This window comes from Pleurodeles waltl, chromosome 4_2 (assembly GCF_031143425.1).
Source record: "Pleurodeles waltl isolate 20211129_DDA chromosome 4_2, aPleWal1.hap1.20221129, whole genome shotgun sequence".
Classification (NCBI taxonomy): Eukaryota; Metazoa; Chordata; class Amphibia; order Caudata; family Salamandridae; genus Pleurodeles; species Pleurodeles waltl.
Genome location: NC_090443.1, coordinates 174,730,016 through 174,756,296, shown reverse-complemented (window position 1 = coordinate 174,756,296; position 26,281 = coordinate 174,730,016).

Sequence of the window (26,281 nt, the reverse complement as noted above, 5' to 3'; positions counted from 1 at the left end):
CGATTAATCGCTCTTGCCATCGCGAGTCATCTGCAGCATACTGCCCCTGCTGGAAAGAAGTATAACAGACAGAAACTTATTCTGCAGTGTGCAGTCAAATATTGTGCTTTCCATAAATATTTGTGAGAGGGCAACCGAAACATTCCGTTCGTTTCACTAACAACTTATAAGATCTTGGAAAAAAATGGCAACTTCGTTTTCGATAAACTTGTTTTTGACAGATGTTTAACACGCAAAGCACTAAGATGGTAGGATGGAGGACACTGAGAAAGGAGAAGAGTTGGTTTGCTTGCCTTTCCACAGTGATGTGTGGCTGCTGTGCATTTAGGGACTTTTTTGTCATGTATTCTTCTAAGTATTGCCAGATGGGGCTTCAGTGGTGGGAGGAGTAGAAGCTGTTTTTGAAAGGACTCCAGCTTCCTTTATTGTGGTCTTCGCTCCAGTAGCAGCGAACGTCGCCATGTAGGAAATGGCATCGCCTCAAAGTGCTCTTTCCAGTGTGTTCGATCCTTCCTTAATCTCGCCTTTAGTCTAGTACCTGAATGCTGCTGATTTTAGGACATGTGGCATTGCGCCACAAATGAATAAAATCAGATATACATATACACAGATATATGTGAGACGTAATTGCAAATATGGCTGATGCTTCTATTCGTTTGTATTCGTCAAGCTACCGGCTAAATTGCTGTAATTACGTTAATGGTAGAGAAAATAATTGGGAGGAATTTCTTTCATTTCAGCATCCATTCTCTGAAAGCTGTAATTGTTCTGTAGCACGCGAAGAAAATAGGCCTAGCCCTCCATGAACGCCAGCAAGCAGATGAGAGAGAAGTATTCCTTCTGCATCATGGGTGTTCTGCAGTTTGAAAGTTGACAGACTAGCCTACTGACACTCTTGCAAGGCCATACACAGCTCCCAACTTGAACGTAGTGAAGGAGGTTGTTAGACCTGACATGCCTTAGGGTGGTCACCCATAACTTTTTGCCTGCCTCCCTCCACTTTTTGAACTCTGTTTTGCTGGCTTTTAGACTCTGCACATTTTACCACTGCTAACCAGTGCTAAAGTGCATATGCTCTCTCCCTTTAAACATGGTAATCTTGGATCATACCTGATTGGACTATTTAATTTACTTATAAGTCCCTAGTAATGTGCACTATATGTGCCTAGGGCCTGTAGATTAAATGCTACTAGTGGGCCTGCAGCACTGGTTGTGCCACCCACTTAAGTAGCCCCTTTACCTTGTCTCAGGCCTGCCATTGCAAGGCCTGTGTGTGCAGTTTCACTGTCACCTCGACTTGGAATATAAAAGTACTTGCCAAGCCTAAACCTCCCCTTTCTCCACATATAAGTCACCTCTAATGTGTGCCCTAGGTAACCCCTAGAGCAGGGTGCTGTGTAGGTGAAAGGCAGGACATGTACCTGTGTAGTTTACATGTCCTGGTAGTGTAAAACTCCTAAATGTGTTTTTGCACTACTGTGAGGCCTGCTCCCTTCATAGGCTAACATTGGGGCTGCCCTCATACAGTATTGAAATGGTAGCTGCTGATCTGAAAGGAGTAGGAAGGTCATATTTAGTATGGCCAGATTGGTAATACCAAATCCTGCTGACCGGTGAAGTTGGATTTAAAATTACTATTCTAGAAATGCCACTTTTAGAAAGTGAGCATTTCTTTGCACTTAAATCTTTCTGTGCCTTACAATCCACGTCTGGCTGGGCTTGGTTGACAGCTCCTTGTGCATTCACTCAGACACACCCCAAACACAGGGTACTCAGCCTCACTTGCATAAATCTGCATTTTGAATGGGTCTTCCTGGGCTGGGAGGGTGGAGGGCCTGCTCTCACACAAAGGACTGCCACACCCCCTACTGGGACCCTGGAAGACAGGATTGAACTGAAAGGGGACCTGGTGCACTTCTTAGCCACTCTTTGAAGTCTCCCCCACTTCAAAGGCACATTTGGGTATAAAACAGGGCCTCTGCCCTACCTCATCAGACACTTGCTGGAGAAGAAACCTGAACCAGAACCTGCATCCTTCCAAGAAGAACTGCCTGGCTGCCTGGCTGCCTAAAGGACTCACCTGACTGCATTCTATAAAGGACTGCTGCATGCTGTTGCCCTGCTGCCTTGCTGAACTCTTGTCTGGCTGTGAAAGTGCTCTCCAAGGGCTTGGATAGAGCTTGTCTCCTGTTACCTGAAATCTCAGGACCAAAAAGACTTCTCTTTTTCATTTGGACTCTTCGTGCGCCGAAAATTTTGACGCACAGCTTGCTCCACGGCGAGAAAATCGCTGCACACCGACGCTGATCGAAGCAACACCTTCGGGGCGAACGGAACTTCGACGCACGGCCTCGCAAGGACAACGGCGACCGACTTCCAGAGGGAAAATCGATGCAACGCCTGCCTTGAGAACGAGAATTCCATGTACAGCCTCCCGGAACGACGCGCAGCTGGAAAACAAGCTGAAGAATCCATGCACAGACCCCAGGACATCTGATAATACTGCGACCCACAGAAAGAGACTGCCCGCGCGCCAGAAGACGACGCACAACTTCCCCGCGTGAAAAATAACGACGCAAGTCCGTGTGTGCAGGGGAGAAATCGACGCACACACCATTTTTCCACGTATCTCTTCTTCTGCGGCTGTTTGCGGAGATTTTCCACTTTAAACCAGGTACTTTGTGATTGAAAGAGACTTTGTTTGCTTTTTAAATACTTAAGACACTTTATATCACTTTTCAGTGATATCTCTACAATTTCACATTGCATTTTATTCGTTTTGACCTACAATTATCCTGATAAATATTATATATTTTTCTAAACACTGTGTGGTATATTTTTGTGGTGCTATATTGTGTTATTGTATGATTTATTGCACAAATACTTTACACATTGCCTTCTAAGTTAAGCCTGACTGCTCGTGCCAAGCTACCAGAGGGTGGGCACAGGATAATTTTGTATTTTGTGTGACTTACCCTGACTAGAGTGAGGGTTCTTGCTTGGAAAGAGGGTAACCTGACTTCCAACCAAAAACCCAATTTCTAACATTGGTGATCAGTGGTGAGGATAGGACTTGTATTTATGCAGTGACATACAGTAGCTAAGTATTTCACTACCTACCCACAGTTGAAGGTCAACTTGATTTTTATCTCTTGTTTTGCAAATTCGTTTTTCCTGACAATTTTCAAAAACTAAATCCTCACTCAACATGTCTTTGACTGGGTCTCAAGTAGGAGACTTTGACCTAGCCCTGTTGGATACATATACAGTCAAAAAGCTAAGAGGGTTCTGCAGGGTGATGAGAGTACCCACCCAAAGGGCCTCCAAAAAGGAGGACTTTCAAGTGGCGCTGAGGGCCTGGGCAGAAGCCCATATAGAGGAGGATGATGAGGAAGAGGAGCCAGAAAATGCCCCCTCAGAGGATTTGTTGCTATCAGTGGATGATGTTACCACTGCAATTGTGCCCCCTTCCAGACCAGGAAGCAGTGTCTCTGTGCAAAGCCTGACCGCAGAGGAAAGGAGAGAGGAAAGGGAGTTCCATTTGCAAATGGCAAAACTGAAAATTGAGGACCAACAGGAAGAAAAGAGGGCAGAGAGAGAAGCCAAACAAAGGGAAGCTGAAAGAGCTTTGGCTGAAAAGAAACTATTGTTGGCTCATGAACTGAGTCTCAAGGAGCTGGAGATCAAGGTGAGACAGTCTGAATCCAGCAATAATGGTGGCAGCATACAGACAGGACCTGCTGGAGAAAAGAAGGTTTGTATACCCATAAATGTGGCGCCCAGTTTTGTGGTGGGAGATGACATAGATAAATGGTTAGCTGCTTATGAAGTTGCACTAAGGGCTCATCAGGTTCCTAAAGGGCAATGGGGGGTAGCTATGTGGGGTTATGTGCCGCCATTGGGGAGGGACACACTTCTCACATTGGATCAACCTGATCAAAACACATACCCACTTCAGCAACCCACTTTACTTGCCAAGTTTGGGCTGACCCCTGAAGGATACCGTCAGAGGTTCAGGGACAGCACCAAACAAACCACACAAACATGGGTACATTTCTTTGACTTTTCCTGTAAGGCACTGAATGGATGGGTGCGGGGCAACAAAGTAGATAATTATAAAGGGTTATATGACTTGATTCTGAGAGAGCATATGCTCAATATTACTTTTACAGAGTTGCACCAGCACTTCGTAGATAGTAAGCTGACTGATCCCAGGAAGCTTGCTGAGGAGGCGGACCTCTGGGTTAGCACCAGAGTGTCCAAAAAGGTACCTGGGGGACACACACACAAAGGTGGTCAGGGTTCCCAACCGAAGAAAGAGGGGGGAGATAAACTTACAGATAAGGAACTCTCCAAACCCCCCCAAAAGAATTCCCAAAGGGGGTGGCAAAGATTCCTTTTCCAGATTTGGGAAAAAGCCAGGGACTTATGATAAATCAGGGAGGTCCAACCCCAAATGCTTAGAGTGCTACCAGTATGGTCACTATAAAGGCGACCCCCAGTGCTCCAAGAGGGCACCGTCCACTACTGGACAGACACCTGCGTTGACTATTGTAGCGCTCGGGGGAGATGGACCCAGATAGCTTTGGGGAGCAGGTAGAGATTCCCCTAGTGTCCCTGGGAGAAAGAGAAATGGTGCCCAAAGCCCACATGCCCCACAATACTTCCAAGTACAGGCAGTGGGTCACCATTGATGGGCAAAAGGTGGAGGCTCTGCGTGACACAGGAGCCAGTATGACTACTATCAAGAGTCAGCTGGTGTCAACAGAGCAGATAGTCCCTAATACATTCCACCAGGTCATAGTCGGTGACAATCGTGAGAGTCACCTACCGTTGGCTCTGGTTACCTTTGAGTGGGAGGGGGGCTCTGGTACTCTGAAAGTAGCTGTGAGTCCTGCCATGCCTGCAGATTGTCTGTTAGGCAATGATCTTGAGCATACTGCTTGGAAAGAAGTAGAACTCAGACCTCACCTGGAGATGTTAGGGTTACCTGAGTGGGTCTGCATGACCACACGGTCCATGGCTGCCCGGGAAGGGAGTCAAGGGCGTCTGGAGCCTGGAAAGATGGCCCAGACAGCTGCAAAGAGGAAGGGCAAGAGGCTCGGGAAACCCGCCTCAAATGTTCCCACGGTGGTGGATGAGGCCCCTGAGCCAACTGGGGAGGACATAGCTGACCTTGGTAACCTACCTGAACTTGCTGGCTGGCAAGTAGAGGGGGGCCAACCAGGGCAGCATTCTGCAAGGTGCAGAAGGAATGCCCCGCCCTTGAGGGTCTGAGGCAACAGGCCACAGCCCAAGCAGCAGGTGACGCCTCTGGCGCTCATCATATTTACTGGGAGAATGATCTCCTTTACAGTGAGCGTAAGGTTCCAGATCCTGGGGCGCCCCGGGTGCTGGTGGTCCCCCAGTGCTACAGGAACTTCCTACTGGGCCTGGCTCACGACATCCCCCTGGCAGGACACCTGGGCCAAGACAAGACTTTTAACATGCTTGACACCCACTTCTATTGGCCCAGAATGAGGACAGCCTCAGATAACTTCGGCAGAGCTTGCCCCTCCTGCCAGGCTAGTGGGAAGTCAGGGAAATGGCTTAAAGCTCCCCTGATCCCCCTCCCAGTCATTGGCACCCCCTTTGAAAGGGTGGGCATCGACATTGTTGGTCCCTTGGACCCCAAACTGCCTTGGGCAACAGGTTTATCCTGGTTTTGGTGGACCATGCCACCTGCTATTCAGAGGCAATCCCTCTGAGAACAGTGACTGCATCGGTGGTGACAAGAGCACTGTTGGGAATATTCACCGGTGTGGGGTTCCCTAAGGAGGTTGTGTCCGACCGGGGCACAAACTTCATGTCTGCATACATGAAGGCCATGTGGGATGATTGTGGGGTGACCTACCGGTTCACCACCCCTTATCATCCCCAATCCAATGGGCTTGTTGAGAGATTTAACCAGACCCTGAAAGGCATGATTGGTGGCCTGACTGATGCCATGAGGCGTAAGTGGGACGTCCTCTTACCCTGCCTGTTTGCTTACAGAGGGGTGCCCCAGAAAGGGGTGGGGTTCAGCCCCTGTGAGCTTCTCTATGGTCACCCTGTCAGGGGACCACTAAGCATTGTTAAGGAGGGCTGGGAGAAAGCTCCCAAGTCACCTCCCAGGATGTGGTCAGCTACATACTGGCCCTCCGCAACCAAACCCAACGCTTCTGGAAGCAGGCCCAGAGTAACCTCGAGGCTAGTCAAGAGGTGATGAAGGAGTGGTATGACCAGAAGGCCACTCTAGTTGAGTTCTCACCTGGAGACAAAGTTTGGGTGATGGAGCCAGTAGAGCCCAGGGCTCTCCAGGACCGCTGGACTGGCCCCTTTGAGATCAAGAAGCGTAAAGGAGAGACCACTTACCTAGTGGACCTCAAGACCCGTAGGCACCCCCTAAGGGTCCTCCACGACAACAGGCTCAAACCTCACTTTGAGAGGTCTGAGGTCAGTATGCTCCTGGTCACAGATGAGGGCATGGAAGAGGAGAGTGAACCTCTCCCCGACCTCCTCGCTGTCAAGGAAGGGGATGGGTCAGTGGGGGGTGTCATTCTCTCTGACTCCCTGACTCTGACCCAGAGAGGAGACTGCTATGAGCTGTTAGAGCAGTTCTCCCCCCTGTTCTCCCTTACTCCTGGACTAACCCACCTCTGTGTTCATGACATTGACACAGGTGACAGTCCCCCTGTGAAGAACAAAATTTACAGGTTGTCGGATATGGTGAAAGCCAGCATCAAGGAGGAGGTCTCCAAGATGTTGACTTAAGGGGTTATTGAGAAATCCAGTAGTCCTTGGGCCAGCCCTGTGGTATTGGTTCCTAAGGCTACTGTCCCAGGTGCGAAGCCAGAACTCCGGTTCTGTGTGGACTACCGGGGTCTCAACTCAGTCACCCGGACTGATGCTCACCCCATCACCCGAGCTGATGAGCTCGTTGACAGACTCGGTGCTGCCAAGTTCCTGAGTACGTTCGATCATATTTCAGGGTACTGGCAGATCAGCCTGACTGAGGGGGCTAAAGAAAGATCAGCATTCCCCCCCCTGATGGCCATTACCAATTCCGGGTGATGCCATTTGGACTGAAAAATTGCCCCGCTACCTTCCAATGGTTGGTTAACGGGGTCCTAGCTGGTAAAGATGCCTACTGTGCAGCTTACCTGGATGACATAGCTGTCTACAGTTCCAGCTGGGAGGAACACCTGCTCCACCTCAAGGAGGTGCTTCAGGCTCTGCAACAGGCAGGCCTGACTATCAAGGCTAGTAAGTGCCAGATTGGGCAGGGTTCCGTGGTGTACTTGGGACACCTAGTAGGTGGTGGCAAGGTGCAGCCACTCCAGGCCAAGATTGAAACTATCAAGGCCTGGCAACCACCTAGAACACAGACTGAGGTGAGAGCCTTTGTGGGCCTCACTGGATACTACCGCAGATTCGTCAAGGGCTATGGTACCATTGTGTCCCCCTTGACAGAACTCACTTCCAAGAAACAACCTAGGTTGGTGAATTGGACAGAGGCTTGTCAGAAAGCCTTTGATTCTCTGAAGGAAGCCATGTGCACGGCCCCCGTGCTCAAGGCCCCTGACTACTCCCAGGAATTTATTGTGCAGACAGACGCTTCAGAGCATGGCATAGGGGCTGTTCTAGCACAGCTAAATGAGGAGGGCTCAGACCAACCAGTAGTCTTTATTAGCAGAAGACTATTACCACGGGAACAAAGGTGGAGTGCTATTGAGAGAGAAGCATTTGCTGTGGTCTGGGCACTGAAGAAGCTAAGACCCTACCTGTTTGGGACTCACGTCCGGGTTCAGACCAACCAAAGGCCCCTCAGATGGCTCATGCAGATGAGAGGTGAGAATCCCAAACTCTTGAGGTGGTCCATTTCCCTACAGGGGATGGACTTTACGGTGGAGCATCGCCCAGGGGTTGACCACGCCAATGCTGATGGTCTCTCCAGATACTTCCGCCTTAGCGATGAGAGCTCCCAGGAGGTCGGGTAGCTCTCCCCACTTTCAGCTGGGGGGGACACATGTTAGACCTGACATGCCTTAGGGTGGTCACCCCTAACTTTTTGCCTGCCTCCCTCCACTTTTTGGACTCTGTTTTGCTGGCTTTTAGACTCTGCGCACTTTACCACTGCTAACCAGTGCTAAAGTGCATATGCTCTCTCCCTTTAAACATGGTAACCTTGGATCATACCTGATTGGACTATTTAATTTACTTATAAGTCCCTAGTAATGTACACTATATGTGCCATGGGCCTGTAGATTAAATGCTACTAGTGGGCCTGCAGCACTGGTTGTGCCACCCACTTAAGTAGCCCCATTACCTTGTCTCAGGCCTGCTATTGCAAGGTCCGTGTGTGCAGTTTCACTGTCACCTCGACTTGGAATTTAAAAGTACTTGCCAAGCCTAAAGCTCCCCTTTCTCCACATATACGTCACCTCTAATTTGTGCCCTAGGTAACCCCTAGAGCAGGGTGCTGTGTGGGTGAAAGGCAGGACATGTGTAGTTTACATGTCCTGGTAGTGTAAAACTCCTAAATTCGTTTTTGCACTACTGTGAGGCCTGCTCCCTTCATAGGCTAACATTGGGGCTGCCCTCATACAGTATTGAAGTCTTAGCTGCTGATCTGAAAGGAGTACGAAGGTCATATTTAGTATGGCCAGAATGGTAATACCAAATCCTGCTGACCGGTGAAGTTGGATTTAATATTACTATTCTAGAAATGCCACTTTTAGAAAGTGAGCATTTCTTTGCACTTAAATCTTTCTGTGCCTTACAATCCACGTCTGGCTGGGCTTGGTTGACAGCTCCTTGTGCATTCACTCAGACACCCCCAAAACACAGGGTACTCAGCCTCACTTGCATACATCTGCATTTTGAATGGGTCTTCCTGGGCTGGGAGGGTGGAGGGCCTGCTCTCACACAAAGGACTGCCGCACCCCCTACTGGGACCCTGGCAGAGAGGATTGAACTGAAAGGGGACCTGGTGCACTTCTTAGCCACTCTTTGAAGTCTCCCCCACTTCAAAGACACATTTGGGTATAAAACAGGGCCTCTGCCCTACCTCATCATACACTTGCTGGAGAAGAAACCTGAACCAGAACCTGCATCCTGCCAAGAAGAACTGCCTGGCTGCCTAAAGGACTCACCTGACTGCTTTCTACAAAGGACTGCTGCCTTGCTGTTGTCCTGCTGCCTTGCTGAACTCTTGTCTGGCTGTGAAAGTGCTCTCTAAGGGCTTGGATAGAGCTTGCCTCCTGTTCCCTGAAGTCTCAGGACCAAAAATACTTCTCTTTTTCATTTGGACTCTTCGTGCGCTGAAAGTTTCGACGCACAGCTTGCTCTGCGGCGAGAAAATTGCGGGACACACTGACGCTGATCGACGCGACAGCTTCGGGGCGACCGGAACTTCGACGCACGGCCTCGCAAGGACAACGCCGCCCGACTTCCAGAGGGAAAATCGACGCGACGCCTGCAGTGAGAACGAGAATTCCACGCACAGCCTCCCAGAACGACGCGCAGCCGGAAAACAAGCCAAAGAATCCACACACAGACCCCGGGACATCTGGTAATCCTGCGACCCACAGAAAGAGACTGTCTGCGTGCCGGAAAACGACGCACGACTTCCCCGCGTGAAAAATAACTACGCAAGTCCGTGTGTGCAGGGGAGAAATCGACGCACACACCATTTTTCCACGTATCTCTTCTTCTGCGGCCCTTTGCAGAGATTTTCCACTTTAAGCCAGGTACTTAGTGCTTGAAAGAGACTTTGGGCCTGATTCTAACTTTGGAGGACGGTGTTAAACCGTCCCAAAAGTGGCGGATATACCACCTATCGTATTACGAGTCCATTATATCCTATGGAACTCGTAATACGGTAGGTGGTATATCCGCCACTTTTGGGACGGTTTAACACCGTCCTCCAAAGTTAGAATCAGGCCCTTTGTTTGTTTTTTAAAGACTTAAGATACTTTATATCACTTTTCAGTGATATCTCTACAATTTCACATTGCATCTTCATTCGTTTTGACCTACAATTATCCTGATAAATATTATATATTTTTCTAAACACTGTGTGGTGTATTTTTGTGGTGCTATATTGTGTTATTGTATGATTTATTGCACAAATACTTTACACATTGCCTTCTAAGTTAAGCCTGACTGCTCGTGCCAAGCTACCAGAAGGTGGGCACAGGATAATTTTGGATTGTGTGTGACTTACCCTGACTAGAGTGAGGGTTCTTGCTTGGACAGAGGGTAACCTGACTGACAACCAAAAACCCCATTTCTAACAGAGGTTTTTTGAAATGAGAATGCTGACCCAGTCCGAATTTTGCACCGAAATGCACTGCAGTAGAAGGTCCTGATTAGCAAACAAAAGTACAAAAAGTATGCATGGAGATTTATAGCTCACCATAAGTATACGTTTAAACTTTCTTCTGATTCGCAAACCATCCCAAGATTTCTCCAGAAAAGTTGTGCCAGTTGCAGATTTCCAAAGGTACTCCTGGAAAAGTTGTGATTTTTATCCAGCATTACCATTGACTGAATGCATAATTGCCCACACAAAAAAATAATAGTAAATGTGCATCCATAGAGGTCTGTTATGAAAGGGTGCTGATATTCTTTTTGCTTTTAACACGCATTGCTAATTGTATGGGCTTTTGGATGCAATGGACCTTCAGCACACCTCTATTAGAGGATCTTAATGTCATCTTGGGGGTATAGGGAGTGAGAAGATCCCTAATCATATTGGGTCCTCTGTGACTGACTGCCCTATGGGTGATACACAGCATCTTTAATTTTAATCTCTTCTCCACAGGAAGCCATTGCGAAGATGCCAAGTCCTCTTTGACTAAGGCACGCTTTGGCATCTTAAAAAACTGTTCTGGATGCAGCATTTTGGACCTCTTGGAATCTATTTAGAACTGTTTTATATGAGCCCGAATATAAGGAGATTCCAAGGGTGACAATATTAGTGCCTGGACAACGATTCTTCTAGATGGAAAAGGGAGGGGATTCAGAATTTTCCGCAGTGTTCTCAACAGGGCAAAGCATGAACAGGTCCATGTTTTACCTGTGCTTCAATCACCAGGAAGCTGTTAAGCTATATTCCTAGGCTTTTTATATGGGTCGAAAGCTCTGGAGGGGTCCATAGGCCTTTCAGCCATCCTGGTATACTCAATTATACAGACCATTCCCGCACCACTTGTTAGTAGCACAGCTAAATAATTCCACCTCCTGCTATTGTCATACAAAATCAATGCATTATTTATGACTGTAAATACATTTGGTGTCCAATTAAGTTTTGGTTTCAATTATTATTAAGAGTTAACAGTTATAATATTTTAAAATACATAAAAGCATTAACACAAGGTAAAGCAGTAAAGGAAACTAAAAGCCTCAAAAGTCTGATTAAAAATGTAATCATTCAACTTTGTACTCATTGTTTATGATTGTATAAGGGTACTATTGTTAAATTCACAATACCATAACAAAATATATATTTTTCTGATACATATTAAAACATTTACCACAAACCTACTCCTCAAAATTCACAAGATACTACAGAACGCCTAGTCATTAACTGAATCTTTTTTCGGAAGCCATTTGTCTCCCATTTGTCTGAGCAGCCACTCTATCATCACCTACATACATTATTATTGATCTAGAGAAACTATACTATGTTCAGACCACCAGGGCGATAACGATGTAAAATGTAGTGCAGGTGTCCACATTTTTGCTAGCCATACATGTGACACAAAAAGGTAATCTTTAGAGGGTGTATAGTACTGAAATCAAAAATGAAATGGCAAGGGGAAATCACGACATAAGCCAAAAAAGCAATCTATGCAATCAATAAAACACATTATTATTATTATTAGTATTATTATTAGTTTTAATATTAAATATTATTTTCATATCAGGATTGAGCACATTGTTTCAGTCTGATAATACGAAAACGGCAGGTGTAGCAATTCATGTAGATAAGGAAACCTACGTTAGATGTTTGGATCCGATTGGCACTTTTTAGAGTGGAAAATTACTCGTATAAATCAAATTAGCCATTAATTAGGAATTCTTGTAGGTGGTCGAAGGTCTCAGTCCCGCACAGGCCTGTAAATCAGAGTATAAACTGTCGAGACTCCAGTCCGTCTTTAAATGAGCACATTCATTGCTGCCTTTTCTGTAAGTGGTTATAAATCTAATCTTAGAATAATCTATCTCATTATTATTGTATATATTTAATAATCCATTTGTATTATGATAGCACAATTGTAGGCAGAGGAAAAACATATTTTTATATAAATAAAATGGTTCTGCATGCTACAAGCCTCGATTCTGAAACTAATTTTAGATCAAATCCTTCTGGTCCTTAATAACGCCCCTTACCAAGCAAGCCTTACTAATTTTCGGATGTGAATTATGAGCATGCATAAAAGTCATCAATCTGATTAGTATCTCACTATCTTGATAGTAAGATACCACTCCGTCCTGTAAGACGTATTTTGCAGTTTCCTCACATCCTCATGTTGAATATGCTACAGTATAACATGGTCACGTCCAATTTTACCAGCTTATATTAGAGTTTCCAAGGCAGTTAAGCCTGTTCACCATCAACTTTGAGTACCTGACACAAAAGGGTAATCCCATCACACACTGAAATGAGAAGTTGATGACATAAATCAGCAGCTTCTCAATGAGACACCCAATGCTGACATGAATACTGCTGCCTTTGAGTGAGAGATGTACTTTAGGAAATTAATAAAAGTTTGGAACAACAAGAATTGTGTTTGGAGGAAGACAAAAACGTCAGTCCTAATCACATAGCTTTTCATTCTTTCAATTCAAAAGGTGAATCTTTTGGTAATCTGTCCATTTTTGTCTGAAAGTTGTTTCGAAGTTTGTTCAATATAACTATTGGTACTCCAACTAGTGATATTTTGTCCATGCTTTTAAGTTCTTCACCGGAATAAACAGAGCAGGTACTGTCCCTTATTTTGCTAAGAATTGGAATTGTAATAGGTGCAAATAAATGATTCAATTGTGTATAACCCAATAACCCAGAGTAGTCATATTGGAGGAAAATTAAAATAATTACGACACTCGCTATAGAGTTCCTTGAATACATGTTTATGCAGCCAACACATGTTCTCCCCAGGGGTCTGGCTGAAGAGCTGTTTAAGGGTTGTATGAATTACATGAAAACTTAACGGTAAACTTTTAGTGTTTGAAGGCCTTGATGCATTCTGAGTTTAATTAACTAGTGTAAAGCATAAGAACAATTTTGACAAAGGATGGCAATGTAAAAGCCTACAACATCAATTTCATGTCACAAAGTGATGATTGTGGGTAGCCCAACAAAATGTAGCATGGTACTGGAAACATGTTTACCCATTCATATCAACGCAGAATGGTGCTAAGCAAAAATCAGCAAATCTCAGTACCGAACATTTTCCAGTGGTTGCTAGGCAACATGTATTTAAAGGTAAGTCACATGCATCAGTGCTCTGCTTCATAATGGTGGTGTTCATTAATATACTGAATTGACAAGTTTAAAAGTGATTATCAAAGTTACCTGAAACGACCTGGGGAACATCTTCTCAAAGACCTACATTGATTTTTTTCAGTATTGCTTAGTTTACAGGCACTGTAAGTCAAGAAATAAAATCACAATACCTGTAGAATTACATCTGAAGTAAAACTTCCATAGTCCACATAAAGTATCCACGCCAAATTTGTGTCCTTGTTTCCAACATCCTGGGGATTCTAAAGTACCCAGGGTTTCTGGATTCCATCACTTGAGACTGAAAGAAATATAGGCACAATATGGCTAAATGTGAGTTTTTTTTTATTTTTAGGAAAAATAGGAAAATGGTGCTGCCGATAAAAGTTTTATTTCCTAAAAACAGTGTCAATGAAAGACTTGCTGAGCTAGAGTCATAGTCTTCCCAACTTTCAGTAACACGCAGACCTGACTAAAAACAAAAAAACTATGGCCCTCATTCCAACCCTGGCGGTCTCTGACCGCCAGGGCGGAGGGCAGCGGAAGCACCGCCAACAGGCTGGCGGTGCATCCTGGGCTATTCTGACTGCGGCGGTAAAGCCGCGGTCAGAAAAGGGGAACCGGCGGTTTCCCGCCGGTTTTCCCCTGGCCCAGGGAATCCTCCATGACGGCGCTGCTTGCAGCGCCGCCATGGGGATTCCGACCCCCTTCGCGCCAGCCTGTTTCTGGCGGTTTTCACCGCCAGAACCAGGCTGGCGGAAACGGGTGCCGTGGGGCCCCTGGGGGCCCCTGCACTGCCCATGGCACTGGCATGGGCAGTGCAGGGGCCCCCTAACAGGGCCCCACAAAGATTTTCACTGTCTGCTTAGCAGACAGTGAAAATCGCGACGGGTGCCACTGCACCCGTCGCACCCCTGCAACTCCGCCGGCTCCATTCGGAGCCGGCTTCATTGTTGCAGGGGCTTTCCCGCTGGGCCGGCGGGCGCTCTTTTGGAGGGCGCCCGCCGGCCCAGCGGGAAAGTTGGAATGGCCGCCGCGGTCTTTTGACCGCAGGGCGGTCATTCGGCGGTGACCGCATGGCGGGCGGTGACCGCCGCCCGCCTCAGTCAGAATGACCGCCTATATTTTTTCCTCAGTTTCGATATTTTTCAGAGAGTTAGCCCATTTTTCAAGTTTTCTGATCTTCAATTGGCTTCTTGTTTGTGGAGGAAATCAGTGTGAAACCCATGGTGATTCAGGAAAAGCTATAGACTTCTGAAAAGCAGAAAATTCCAAATTCAGCAGGGGATCACATGTACAGATCCCTCAGGGTTTTCTGAAAGAAACAGACTCACTCATGAAATAAATATTGAAAAAGAGAAGAGATAATGCCATTTGTGATATTTTCCTCCGAACTTTCTGTCACGATGGACAATTTACAAAAGCAATATACCATTACGTCTGCTAGACCATTCTGGCTGTGGGCTTATAAGGCTTGTGGCTTCTCCAAGAACCTGAGGTATTCAGAGCCAACAGCAGACCTACACTATAAATGCTTTTACATTGTGTACAGAGTATAGGCCAGCTCACATAGTGAAATATGTAGCGTAAAAATGGGTATCAAGGAAACCTATGTATTTCTGAAATGGGCACAAAATATACAGTGCGGAAGCAGCGGTTATTTCTACATCTATGAATTTATGGGGATCCAAACTAGCATGTGCTTTAGAGGGTCATTTTTCATAATCCCCTTCTTTCTTACACATTGGCTTATATTTAAAAGGGAGAAATGTAGGGAAATCCAGTTGGTAATAACAAATGTTCTACTATTCTATGTTCCCACATGTCTGATAAAAATGGTGCTTCACGTGTCTGGGTAGGCCTAGTGCCTGCCTTAGGAAATAGGCCAGAACACAACATGGACACAACACTTTTTTCCACTAAAAACTGGCTCTTTTTTCCCAATGTGAGTAGCTGTAGATCTTGGGCCCTAGCTTAGCCGGCACCTAGAAAAACCTAGGAAACCTGTACATTTTTAAAAACTAGACGAGTCCAGAGTATGTTGACTTGTGTGGTCTCACCAATTAAGTTTACCCAGAAGCCTTTGTAAACCTCGAACTTTGACTAAATGCACACATTTTCCACACATTTCTGTGAGGAAAACATCTGCAATCTGTAGGGAGCCCCACATTTCCTACTACCAAGCCTTCCCCTAAGCTTATAAAAATGCTACAACACTTGTGTTGAAAGACCTAGTGCCTGTGACAGTAAAGGGCCCCAAACAAAATATAGACTTATCACATTTTTGCACTGGAAATACACCCTTTTTTACAATGTGGGTAGCTGTGGATTTTGGGCACTGGGTCAGTTGGCACCAGGGGAAACCTAGCAAACTTGCATGTTTTTTAAAACTACACAATGAGGGAGGGGTGAGTGGCTTGCGAGGCTCGCACTAAGTACTTTTACCCAGAAACCCCTGAAACCTCAAACTTTAGTAAGAAACATAAGTTTTCCTCACATTTCAAAGATGGAAACTTCTGCAGTCTGCAGAGAGCAACTAATTTCCTATCATAAAGCACTCCCCCAAGACGTCTAATGAAAATGCTACCTCACTTGTGTGAGTGGGCCTAGTACCTGGGCAGAAAAGGGCCCCAAACGCAACATAGTAATCACATTTTTGCAAGGAAAATGGACCCTGTTTTGGGACCTGCCCATTTCTGAAAACTAGAAACCAGGGAAGTTCAGGTGTGCATGACATGCATGTCTCTCACCAGGTAACTTTACCCAGAAGCCTTCGCAAACCTCAAACTTAAACTAAAAACATACATTTGTGTGAGGAAAATGTCTGGAATCCTTGCAAACATCATACTTTGATAAGAAGCACACATTTTCCTCACATTTCCGTGATGGAAAGTTCTGGAATCTGCAAGGAGCCACAAAGTTCCTATCACTCTGAGTTCCCATACGTTTCTTGATAAGAACAGCAACCCACTTGTGTTGGTGGGCCAAAAGACGATATGTTGAGAACTAAGCAATAGGAGTAGTTGCAGTATTTGAGGCAGTGCTGTGGTGCCACCCATGCAAACCTATGAACCACATATATTTTTTTAAAAATCGACAATCAGTGGATTCCAGGGTGGTGTGCCTTGCGTGAATCCCATGAGGTTTTCTTACAATGCCTTGAAAACCTCAAACTTTGTCTGAAATCACACATTTTCCTTCCATTTCTGTAATGGAAACTTCCAGAATGTGCAGGAATCCACAACATTTCTACCTCCCAGCGTTACTCCACTTGTGCCGATAAAAACACTGCCCCACTTGTGTGGCTGGACCTAGTACCAGTGACAGGAACGGATCAAACCAAGAGCAATTGTGAGGTCCTTCCATTGACCCTTGTTTGATCTGTTAATTTCACTGTATTAGGACACAACCAGTCACATAACTGGGGTAGTGATTTTATTGCAAGAACTGGGGGAATGCAGGGTGAATGGAATTTTGATCATCTCTCAGATTCTGGAAATTCCCATCACAAAAATACAAGGAAAAGTTGTGATTTTAGGCTTAGTTTGAGATTTGCAGGGCATTGTCAGTAGGGAAATATTATAGAGTTCACAAGAAGCACACCACTGAAGAGAGCTGGATTCTGGTTGCAGTACCCAGCCCAGACACACTTTTTGCCTGGTTTTAGATGCAACTTTGACTGAAGTGCACTAGGTGCCTGATAACCAGGTCCCCAGTGCCAGTGTTCCTTTCCTAAAACAGGACACTTGGTCCCTTGATCCCCAAGTGACCAGGCCCTTCAGCACCCTGTAAGTCCCTAGTAAATAGTACCCTTGGTACCTAGGGCATGTGTACTGAAAAGGGCCCCTCAGAGCTACAGCACAATCTGTGCCACTCTGAGGGACCCAGCACCACAGACTGCCATTGCAGGTTGCTTGACAAGGTGCTTCCTTAATTGAAAACATGACATGGCACACAACCTGTGTGCCATGTGCCCTACACACTGCTTGCATTATATGTGTCACCCCTCTAGCAGGCCTTACAGCCCTAAGGCAGAGTGCATTATATTACATGTAAGGGCATTTCTGCATGAGCAGACATGCCCCTGCTATGTCTTTGTCAATTCTCAGACTTAGAAAGTGTACAAGGAAGCCTTTTTAAATGCATGTGCTGGACACTGGTCATTACGAGTCCCCAGCTACATGATGGGTTCTCTGAATCCTGGATGTTTGGTATCAAACATCTCAGAATAATAAACCCTTGCTGACCCCAGTGATGGATTTATTAAAAAATGCAGACAGAGGGCACCTTAGAGGTGTCCCCAGAAAACCTACCAGCTACTAATGTGTTGACTGACTGGCTATGACCATTTCAGGCACCACAGCCGTGTTTCTGGGACCCACTGTGAGAGCCAGTGCTCTTAAGGCCCAGAGACAGAAGTCTGCACTATGCAGAGGTGTTACCTCCTTTCCCAGGCAGGATGAACATTCCGGGGTGGGTAGCTTCAAAGGCCTTTCCCCCTTTGTAATGTGATCCAGGTCTCTCCAGATGGTGGAGATGACCAGCCACCTGTCCTGACCCCACTTTTTACACCAGCACAGGCAGGAAAATTAGTTAAATTAGGACAAGCTGACGTGGACACTACTTTTTACATCTCTCTATCTTGTTTGGAAGGAATTAGGCCACTAGGGTTAGGGTTATATCCGCTTCCCAATGGAAGAGGTCATAAAAAAGGGTGTAGTCACCCTAAAGGTGAGTAGCCCATTGGCTACCACCTGGCACTCCTCCTAACACCCCTAAATTAAGTATTTAGGTGGCAACTCCAAATCCTAGAACACAGATTCGTGATGGCCTAAGAAAAACAGGACGCTACACAGTTGCATCAGCAGAGAAGGCTGCAGACACCAACTGACTTGGCCATAGCTCTACCGGCCTGTCTGCAGCCTTGCAGGATCCTGCACCAAAAGAGGATTCGTCCGTCAGCCCAACGACCTCCAACGCTTTGGGAGGACTACCTACCTTCGACAAAGACCAAGATCTCCCGAGAACAGCGAACCTGTTCAAGAAGAAATCAACTTTAAAAGAAAACAACTCTGCCCTAAGGAACCGTATAAACGCCTCGGGACCTGTGCACCCGACGCCCACGGCCAGATGTCAAGTGACCCACCGGTCCTGCGAAGGTTCCCCGGCAATTCTCAGTCAGATTCCACTTTGGGCTGACCCCTGCTTGACTCTGCCTCAAAGCCTGCATCCTCAAATTAAAAACTTCCCCTGACCGAGACCTGCCCATTACGCTATTCCAGATGTCAAAGGACACCCCTGCACCCGGAGCGTCTGGGTTTTGGAGAGCTGGACCGTTGGTGTAACTACATCCGCTAGCATCAGAACTTACCTGGGCAGCTTTGGGTTTTCTTCATTCAGCCTCCTGGCCGAGCCTGCAGCTTTTTTTCCAAAATTGATCTCCCCCATTGACTTGCATTGGGAGCCCGACGCTGTGTTGGCCTTTGCACCTGGCTGCCTCTCTGCCGCTGAGGGTGTAAGTTTGTGCCAGTTAATGCAGCTACCCCATTGACAAATTAGGTTCGTTTTTTTGCAGGAAATGTAGATGTTTCCACATTATATTTTGTGGCTTTTCCTGCCGTGGACACAGCCCACCAATGTAAGATGAGTAATGTTTTTATTCAGAACAAGTGAGGAAATGCTGGAACGTAGGAATTTTGTGGATCCCTATGTATTATCGAAGTTTACATCATTAAAGGGCAAGGAAATGCATGATCTTGAGCAGGGTTTAAGGAATGAAGAGCATTGTGGGTAAGAAAACGTCATGGGATCCAGGCAAGGCATACCACCCTGGACTCCCCTCGGTGTCTAGTTTTCCAAAATGTTTGGAGTCTAGTAGTTTTCTCCAGGTAGAGGCCTACACAAGCCCACCACATGCAGCCATTCACCCTGGCAAGTGGGATAATATTGGGATTTAGCCCCACTCTACTGGGCAGTGCATACAAACAACACCCAAAAGAATCAAATGTCCTCTTGCTTGAATGTAGGATGTCAGGAAGGGCCAAACTCTGCCAAATTATTTTATTTAAAAAAAATAGTCCTGTCTTCCAGTGAGCTTTTTGCCTCCAGGGGCAATATGGGGGCAAACCCCCTCTCTCTGTTCTTTGGTAAGGCCAAAATACTGGTTTGTCCCATTTGGGATGGGAGTACTGCAGTGTGATACCTGTGCCCTTTCTTTTGTCCCAAATACACAACTCCTTGTGTTCACTGGGCTTTCTACCCCCCAAGGGGGTAGATTTGGGGCAACCTACCCAATGGCACAAACTTTCTATCTGCCTCCGGGAGGGCAGAAAAACACTATTGCCCCTTCTGGGATGAGGGTATGGCTCAATGCCAGGGTGAGTCACCCCTCCTTTTATTTGGTTTGCCACCATTTTGAGTCTACTGGAGGGGACAGCATAGGGTCATGCCCAGGCATCTTGCAGTGCTGCTCTGCCAAAAATACTGCATAAATGCTGTCCCTGGTGTCTAGCGAGGACACATTGGAGGTAACTCTGCCCCCCAGGAGGGGCAGAAAGACTACAGAGTCCTTTTTTGGGGTGGGAGCATCGCTAGGCCCATGGTGGGCAGTCCCAACATCTTTATTTTTTCTCCTGGTGCTTCTCTCCCTCCTGTCTATTGGGCTTTCTACACCTTGGAGGGAGAAATATTTTAGGGGTAGTCACCCCTGTCTGCCCTGAGGGGGAACAAAAAGACTGATTGTGCCTTTCTGGAGTAAGGCCATCATAGCCATGCCCATTGTGGGCAGCCCCCACACCTATATATATATATTTTTTTACATTTCCCTGGTGTCTAGAGGGCTTTCTTCCCACTCTCAGGGATGGCACATTGGGGTATTCACCCCCCTCCACAACACATGAGCCAGTAGGGTGACTTGGGCCCAGTCGGTCCTGATCTTCTTGAGAACTTGACAGGAGCTGGAAACTCCAATGTGCACAGTTGCTGACATTGCATTTTCTCCGAGACGGTGAACAGATCGAGACCAGGTCCACGCCATTTGCCCCAAAAAACGTGTGTCACCTGTTTGTGTGCCTTTCATGGTCCAATTGGCACTGATGTCTGAGTTTGTCTGCCCTGGCTTTCAATGATCCTGCCAGGTGATCCACCACCAGGAAAATCCCTTGGTGGCCCAGCCATTTTCAGAGGTGCAAGACCTTCTGGCACAGGGTCTGTGACCTCCCCACGTCCTGTTTGTTGTAATGCCACATATTGGTGCTGTTGTCTTTGAGCACCTGTACCATCCTCACCTTGATAGGTGGAAGGAAGGATTTCAACATCAAGTAAATAGCCTTCAGCTTCAAAAGGTTGAGATGGAACTCAGACTCCGCCTGAGACCGGAGGCCTGTGATCTCCTCTCCCAGATTGTCACCCGAATCAAAACGCAAAGCATCGGTCACCACTACCGGCTCTGGGTGGGGGAAAGGAGAGAGGTCTGCTGATGACCCAATTGTGGTCCAGCAACCACCACTGCAGGTCTTTTGAAATCTCCTCTGAAATCTGAAAATTTCAAATCCCACTACCGAGTCTCTATATGCCACTTGATGTGCTCAACTAGCAGGATGCAGTAGGCCATCAGTCTCAGCAGCCTCAGAGTTGACCTCACTCAAATTCAGGACTGAGGTGGAAAGGTTGTGATCATAGCCTGTATGTCCTGGACTCTCTTCCTGAGGGAAAGGCACATAACCAAACCATTTCCAGAATGGCTCATTTGAAAAGGAGCTTCTGAGCATTTCTTTTGAACTCTCCTCTGAAATCTGAAAATGGTCACAAACGTCCCCTTGATGTTTGGCCTACTAGGATTTCAAATCCCACTACCGAGTCTGTATATGCCACTTGATGTGCTCAACTAGCAGGATGCAGTAGGCCATCAGTCTCAGCAGCCTCAGAGTTGACCTCACTCAAATTCAGGACTGAGGTGGAAAGGTTGTGATCATAGCCTGTATGTCCTGGACTCTCTTTCCTGAGGGAAAGGCACATAACCAAACCATTTCCAGAATGGCTCATTTGAAAAGGAGCTTCTGAGCATGAGTCAGTTTGATTCGTTAATAGTCAACCACAAAGATGACATGAGGTTCACAGTAGTCAGGAGGCGGTGGATGTCTACCTGGAGTGAGCTGTCCTTCAACATCCAGGTAGGGAAAGACTGGCACCACTGACCTCATAAGATGAGCTGCCACCACCGCCTTCACTTTTGTGAACATCCGAGGTGCTTATGACAAAAGGGAGCACAGTTAATTGAAAATTCTCCTGTCCCAACACGAACCACAGGTAACCCCAACGGGCAGGCAGGACAGGTGTATGGAAATAGGCATCATGCAGGTCTAGCGCCACCATCCAGTAACCAGGGTCAAGGGCAGAAAAGACTTGAGCCAGAGTGAGAATTTTGAATTTCTCCTTCCCAAGAAATGTGCTGATAGAGCACAGATCTAGATTAGACTGTAGGCCTCCATCCCTCTCGAACACTGAAAAGTAGCATAAATAACAACCACATCTTACTTCCAGCCCTGACACCTTGTCAACAACCCCTTTGGCCAAAAAGACTTACAGAGAGATGGTCCTCCGTCAGTCACTTGGGGGGGGCGGTGAAGACTGCCGAAGGAAAGAAAGAAGGGTAGTTTGGAGAACCCACCTGTCCAACATGATTGAAAGGAAGTAGAGCTTAACTAGATTCTGGCATGAGTTCAGTCGAGGTCAGACCTACGGTGACTCAGCATCAAAGAGAACTATCAGGGCCACCTCCTTTGGCATTGGTGACATGGGCACTGAAGTGCCGGGGCTGGCATAAGTCATGGCACCAGAGCAAGGCTGTGCAAAACTGTTTGATCGGATGCGGCGTTGCTGAGGTCCAACAGAAGCAAGTTGTCTCAGAATCAGCTGCAAGACTGGCTCCAAAGTTAGCCAACGTCAGGAGTGATTTCGAGAAGAATGGTGCCCTTACAGCCCCCACGCTTGTTGTGGCAAATGAGTGGCATGAGAGCAGAATCCTGCTTCAATTTTTTTGTGTTTCTTTGGCTTACCTGAAGATTTGGGGCATAATGAAGAATGGCCTCTGGAGCGGCTCAGTTGAACACAAGAATGGGAACAGAATCAAACCTTGGATGTGGAGCGTAACTTGGAATGGTCCCAGTGAAACGTCTTATGCACCATAGGCACAGGTGATGGGATTCGTCACAGACATTTGTTTGTAGCAGTCCCAACATGGCCTAAAACCATGGATGTCTAGAAGTGTGAAAGAAACTGATGGCCCTTCGGGCCCATATTCTTGCTTCACTTCTTCCAACAGACCTTTTTAGGAGTCTCAGGGTAAAGGGGATTTAAAATTAACACTTCAAATCAATGAACAGGGTATCCTATTTGGTCACACTTTAAATCCTGAAGACGGAGAGGAAAGTTCAAACGTTTATTACACATTAAGGGCCAAACATATGTAAATGAATCTCGAGAACATGCTATACAACTATAAAATCACCAAAGATGCAGTAAAGCAATGAATGAGAATAAATTGTACAAGCATAAGGCATACAAGAATCTCAGTTGCAGCAATGCATAAGATGAGGAACAAGATTTGGTCATCAGTATATAAGTCACAATCCTCTTGTCTAATCATTGGAGGAGCTAAATTAATCTAAAACCCCTAAACTAAGCTAAAGGAATTTCTAACTGTCTCTCACGAATTAAAGAAAATGATGGAAATATAGGAAAGTATCAGCATAGCAGAAATCTCAGTAAAATTTCTGATAGAGAGGTGTTGCGTAGCATAAATCCTTCAAAGGGATAAAGAGTAGAGAGGTCTGTACCCTTTCAAGTCTCAAGGGAGTCTGCTCTCGTCAGAGACTAAAGGGACTCTGCCCTCATCTAACTAGGTGAATATGAAATAAGTCTAAAGAACCTCCGAGAAAATCCACATCATCAACACCAGCAGTTTTCCATCTTCTTTGCACAGTTGAAACTGGAGACTCCCATCATGTTCTCATCCCACGAATCGAACATCAGGACGACCTTGAGTGCCTTGTGGATCCTGGTACACAAACAGGGGTCTTTTCATCTCATTTTATTAGGTCTCCTTCGTCCTTAACTGTAGGACTGAGACAAACGCACCTGCAAATAAAAAATACTGCAACACGAGCAAAACTCCACATTGAAGGTTAGACGCACAAGATCAACATTTTAGGCCTTGGTTGTGCTAACTTAATATGGCATTTCAATGCACATTTGAAGTACATGATTATACGTGCATCTTCAGTTATAATTACAACATGATTATGAGACATGATTATATTCAAGTTCACCATAATACCTTATTCAAAGTACATGAATATAAATGAGGTTGAGTAATACATTCAGTGCATTAAAATGTAGATTTCCCCCAGTTTGATGTTCAGAAAAGCTGGCTTTTATTAAAGACACAGAAGCTAATATTATTGCAATCTCCTTTCTTTAATGCCACTCCCACAGCAGCTCCTTTAAAGAATATAAAACTTTTACAAAATTCTAAACATCAACAAGAGGACAGAACTCCCAGCCAACATCTTTCTTTTTTAGCTTACTTACAAACATAACAAGAATACATTTTCATTTACTTCATGATTTATAAACCACAGACTAAAAAACATCTCTTCTGTAATCCAGCACAAAACTTCCCGTCAGGTCCAATCTTCTTCTAACTGCTTCCTATATTACTCATAGGCTATATGAAAAAGCAGAACAAAGTTAACAATAGAGTATGGGTTAAAGGAGGAATAATATTAGCCTCTGTGTCTTTAATAAAACCCAGATTTTCTGACCATCAAGCTGGGAAACATCTACATTTTATAGCAAGACCAGAGGCTAACATTATTGCAAGTTCAAAGCTTCTCTCATAAACAAGAAGCAGCATTCACCACAGGTTTAAAATAAAACCACCTGAAAATTGCATAATTTGACCAATCAGCACATCTCAAAATATCCTGCAACGCACCTTCCAACATAAAAGCATTCGAAATAGAAACCTTTCACAGAATGTGGCCCCAAACAAACCGACATCCACACCTGCGTTCTTCATCACCTCTTTCACCCAACGAGCAAAAGGCGCAGACACAGTTTTATAAGGACCCCTAAAAGATATTAATAACTGCTTCTCAGATGATCTTAATTGACAAGTTCTCATCTCATACTTTTTAATGCAACAAGCCACACACAACCTCTCATGCTTATCAAAATAAGGGTAAAAAATGATTTCTGAACTTGTCTTTGCCCTTTTATTCAAATAAAAACGTCCCTTCTAGACTGAAAATCCTACAACTAATATCAAATGCTCTTACATCAGAAACCCTTCTGAAAGAAAGTAAACACAGTAAAATAGTAAACTTCTGAGACAATTCTTCCAAACTCTCCAAATAACCAAGCACCTTAGTAACGTCCCAACAGAACTGTATCTCAAGACTAATGATTTTGATACTCTTATACTTTGCATCAAACCTTTAACCAAAACATTCTGCCCAACAGTAACACCTTCCAATAAAACATGTTGTGCAGCAATTGCAGATCTATAAACGTTAATGTCCTATCTGACAAATTTGGCCTCAACAAAAGAGACAATAATTTACCACTTCTGCAACATCCATTGAAACAGGATCAAAATCCCTCTCCACACACCATCAAACCCACTTCTGCCATGCCAGTCTATATATCTTCCTTGTGCCTCAGCCCATTTCTCGAATGTTTAGCCTTCAACCTCTGAAGCGCCGCTGGGGGCAATATTGGATCTGTGTTCCCCCCCCGGGGCTAGATCGTCCGTTTGTTCGGCGGATCGGCCCTCCCGGGTGGCCGAAACCCACTAGGCACCAGGGATTTAGGAAATGTTATTTTTAGGGTAGTGACCCCTTGGGCAAGGGTGACTGCCCTGGGGGCAATATATTTTTCTATATTTCGGTATCCCGGTGCTAGATCACCACCTTTTCGGCCGATCTGCCCCCTGTGGCGAGGGGGGGTCAAAATCCACTAGGTGCCAGGGATCTGTGGGTGTGTGTGTTTTTTGTTTCTTGGGGGTGGCCCCTTAGGGACGTATAACTGTTGGATATGACTATTATTTTCAGGCCCAACTGCCTCCATGGGGGCAGAAACGACAAACACACCAGGGATTTTTTCCATTTGTTTTTTTGTGTTTGGGGGGGTGACCCCTTGGGTGACCCTTTGGGCAACAGTCGCTCCCCAAAGGGGGCAAACAACTGTTGGCTATTTCTGCCCCCCTCGGGAGCAGATCAGCATATTTTCTTAGGAGAATTTCAAAATTTTGGTGGTGGGTGTTTGTCAACTGGCGAAGGTTTCACATTTGTGATTATAACAGTTTATTTATTCTTTTTGTTCTAGTTCAAAGCTTTTGCTTCCTTTGCTGTGGGTCCTCGAAGTGTTGGCAGTGGTCGACCTGTGGTTTGTGTAGTTTCATGTTTTAGGTAAGTAAAAACAATTTACTCCAAAGGAGTAATGTTGCCATGCATGAATTACATGTTTGTAGGTGGTATGCTAAATGCAGGATTGTGTGTGAAATTGCCCTTAGATTTGTGCACAATGATATTTGTGTTGTCTTATCTATAATTTGCTTTTCTTTTTTCTTTTTAGTTAGATATCATTGGTGATTGCGGTGTCTGTGCAGAGTAGTTGCTGGTGAGTTTAGCTTTTTCAGGCAAGTGATTGGTATTGTTTTTGAGTACATAACTCTTTTGATACAGCCAC